Source organism: Oryctolagus cuniculus, chromosome 9 (genome assembly GCF_964237555.1).
Source record: "Oryctolagus cuniculus chromosome 9, mOryCun1.1, whole genome shotgun sequence".
Taxonomy (NCBI): Eukaryota; Metazoa; Chordata; class Mammalia; order Lagomorpha; family Leporidae; genus Oryctolagus; species Oryctolagus cuniculus.
In genome coordinates, this window is record NC_091440.1 from 2462707 (window position 1) to 2466158 (window position 3452).

Below are 3452 nucleotides of genomic sequence, written 5' to 3' on the forward strand. Positions count from 1 at the left end.
TCAATGGAGAAATAGTTTTTATTAAAACTCTCATTTAAAAAAAACTCAGTAATTAATTGGAAAATGTATTTATCATAGCCAAAGTAAATAGGATTTTTTCTTAAGCAGTTGGTGCAATAGAAACGTAATTTAGGGCCTACAGTAAGCTGCATACTTTGTCACACTAGCAGTTTTAGCTTTCTGGCAGTCTCAACACTAAAATTCCATTTCTAACAGCTTCTTGGAGCTTTGATTTTCAGCGCCAGTTCCCCCTGGGTGGGGTGCAGTGGGTTTTGGGGAAGTCGTGTGGCTTTGTGGCCGCCAGTGCCATCCACCTGTTCATCTGCCACCACCCCCCAGGCCAGGGCTCCTCGGCCCTGTGCTGCCAGCCCCAGGCCACACTGGTTGCTCCATGTCCACATTCAGCACGTGGTCTTCGTGTCCACCTTCTCTTCCTAAACACGCGCGAGCGGAGTCCAGCCGAGTTGTGCCCGCCAGCCGGCCGCTGGCTCCTGTTTGTTTCTGCAGCTTGGGGCCTTGTTCACAGACGCTGGGCTCTTACTCCTCAATTCCGGGCCCGAGGGTGGGTTCTTGGGTGGGCAGGGCCTCGGAGCGGAGCACGGGAGACCTGTTCAGGCTTCCTCAGCGCAGGCCCCGTTGCCGTCTCTTCCGTGTCTTGTTCTGCAAGCTGCACCCCACAGAACGAACCTCCAGAAAGGCAAACACGGCGAGGACCCCACGTGCCCTAGGAAGCGGCCAGCTCCTCGAGGCGAGGTCCTGGCCTGCGGACAGGCGAGAGCCAGCGCTGAGCCCCCGTGCCGCCCCCGCTGCTCCTGCCGCAGCTCCACCCCGGCGTGGGGATCGCGGCAGCCCACACAGGAAAGAGGCGGCGTGGAGCTCCCAGGGTCACCAGGAAGCGCTGTGTGGGTTCCTCTGCATTGCGAGAGGCGGGGTGCTCATGACTCACACGGTGACGGTTTGCTCACCGCTCTGCCGGGAGGACCCGCGGAGGAAGTTGATCTGCCGTCCATCAGGCCTCAAAACTGGCATCCACTGCCCTTGAATTTATCTTTCTTTGTTTCTTTATCTGAAAAGCAGAGACAGAACACTGGTTCACTCCAGCTGGGGCCGGGCCAGGCTGAAGCCAGGAGCCAGGGACTCCATCTGAGTCCCTGTGTGGGAGGCAGGAACACAGCTGCTTTGACCACCACCCAGGAAGCCGGAAGCAAACGCCGGGCCAGGACCTGAACCAGCACGCTCAGACCCCGGGGCGCAGGCGTCCCAGGCAGCATCGTAACTGCTGTGCCCAGCGCGCACCCCACTGTTCCTGCAGTGAGACAGCACCACGCACCTGCAGGAGGGACGCGCTCCTCGCCGGACGCGGTGGCCCCGCTCCGAGGTGCGCACCTGCCCCCTCTGCCCCACCGGATGTCCCGGGTTACGTGCACAAGGCCCTCACGCGGGCTGCGTAATTCTGAGCGCACCCAGGGCAGCCACCTCCCTTTGCCGCCTGCCCTCTGGCCCTCATTTCCTAAGAACTTACTCGTTCCGAGAAACCCTGCAGGAAGTTGCCGGCCATCCTCTGCCCCGTCCGTGTGTCCCCTGGGCTCCTTGGGGCCCCTTCACCTGTCGCTCCGAGGCACCGCCCTGCTGAAGGGATCCCCCCCCACACACTGATCCGGCACGCGGCTGGGAAGCGTGTGCGTGGACGCCAGCCCCCTGGCTCTGGCCCTGCTGCCACCAGCACAGATACTGGGCCGGATGTGATGCCGTAAGCGGTTCGACCGGGAGGACAGCCTCACTTCTCCAATTCTGTGGAGCCGTCTTGAGTCACCAGGAAGGAGCCGGGCCGGTGCGCAGGAAGACTTGCAAGCAGCCCCAGCTCTGTCACCCTCGCTGGGCTTGCCTCTCCCCCGCCCCGCCCACCTGCTCCGGGCCGGCTCCGCCACCAGGCAGCCAGGCACTGTCCAAGCCACCATCGCTAATGCATCCTGGGAGGCAGCAGATGAACTTGCCCCTGCTTCCTCTCTCCCCGCCTCCCTGCCGCCCTGCCTCCCTGCCTCCCTTCCTCCCTCCCTCCCTCCCTGCCTCCCTCCCTGCCTGCCTTCCTCCCTCCCTCCCTGCCTCCCTCCCTCCCTGCCTGCCTCCCTCCCTCCCTTCCTTCTTCCCCTTTCTCCCTCCCTGCCTCCCTCTCTCTCCCTCTCTCCCTGCCTCCCTCCCTGCCTGCCTCCCTTCCTCCCCGCCTCCCTTCCTCCCTCCCTTCCTTCTTCCCCTTTCTCCCTCTCTCTCCTTCTCTCCCTCTCTATACCTCTCTCTCTCTGTTGATTTTGATTTTTGGTTCTTTTACCTCCACTCAAATCCAGGCGATTCTTCCTTGTTGTCCTCCGGGCCTTCATTCTCTAGGTTGAGGCTTTTCTTTTCTTTTTCTTTTTTCTTTTTGACAGGCAGAGTGGACAGTGAGAGAGAGAGACAGAGAGAAAGGTCTTCCTTTGGAGGCTTTTCTCTTACTAACTCATCTCCCTCCTGACAAACCGTGCGCACCGTCCTGTGTGGCCGAACGAGGCCCTCCAAGTTCCTTGCTGGCACTTCAGCGACGGACAGAGCGGGTGGTGGGCCCACCCCACACCACGGAGCCCTCACTCTTCCTGAGCTGTGCCGGAGGGGGGGGGGTCCACCGTCACCGCCTTGCCGGCAGGATGGGCAGGAGGGCGCCTCCTTGGTCTTCTGTGGCGACGCCCACCTGCAAACATTCCGCGTTCCTCGTCCTCTCTCCACACTGGCTCCGCAGCTCGCGTTTTCAGACGTACTCGGCCTTGTGTGTGTGTGTGTGTGTGTGTGTGTGTGCGTGTGCACACGCGCATGCTAGGGACATGGTGGCCACCCCCGTGGGGCCCTGCCCCTGAGCAGGTGCACATCAATGCCGTGTGTGGTTCACCCTGTCGTGACTTCTCTTCATCACCCTTCCGTGTCCCGCGATGCACCAGGGCCTTTATGTTTTATTCTGAAAAACCGACAGCAGGCTCCTTGGGTACAGGGACCGGGGGACCCAGTCTGGTGGGCCTGTGGTCATTTTGGTCATGGCTGCCGTGTTGCCCGCCAGGTGGCCCTGGGCACCTGAGCCCAAGTCGTTACGGCAGATTACCAAGCATTGCCTGCCAGGCACTGAGGCCTGGAATGCCCCTCACCTGGCTCCTGATCTGATGTCCCGGTGCTTTCTGGTTGGGCCACAGCCGCCTTGTCTGGCTGAAGACGTCGACCCTCTCCTGCCACCTGGAGGCATGGGGAGCCCTCTGTCCGTGGCCCCCCAAGGCTGCACTTCCTCTCAGCCCCCTGGGAACTCACGTCCGTGCACCCCTGCTGTGTCCGTCTGCCGTGGGCCTCGCGACCCTTCCGCCCTGGCAGCTGGTTCCCGCTGGCACGCCGGGTTACTGGAGCTGCCACAGCAGTGCCACAGACGTGGTGCTGGAACAACA

The 3452-nt window shown here is 61.5% G+C and overlaps 1 long non-coding RNA gene across 1 annotated transcript; it reads right to left on the reverse strand.

Annotated features, from left to right (window-relative positions):
• On the reverse strand, positions 1–2029 carry LOC103346857 (uncharacterized). The gene is made up of 2 exons (XR_515980.4): positions 1523–2029; positions 1–1066 (listed from the first exon to the last, which is right to left on the reverse strand). It is a non-coding gene; the product is annotated as an uncharacterized lncRNA (long non-coding RNA).
• Between the last annotated feature and the right edge of the window lie 1423 nt (positions 2030–3452).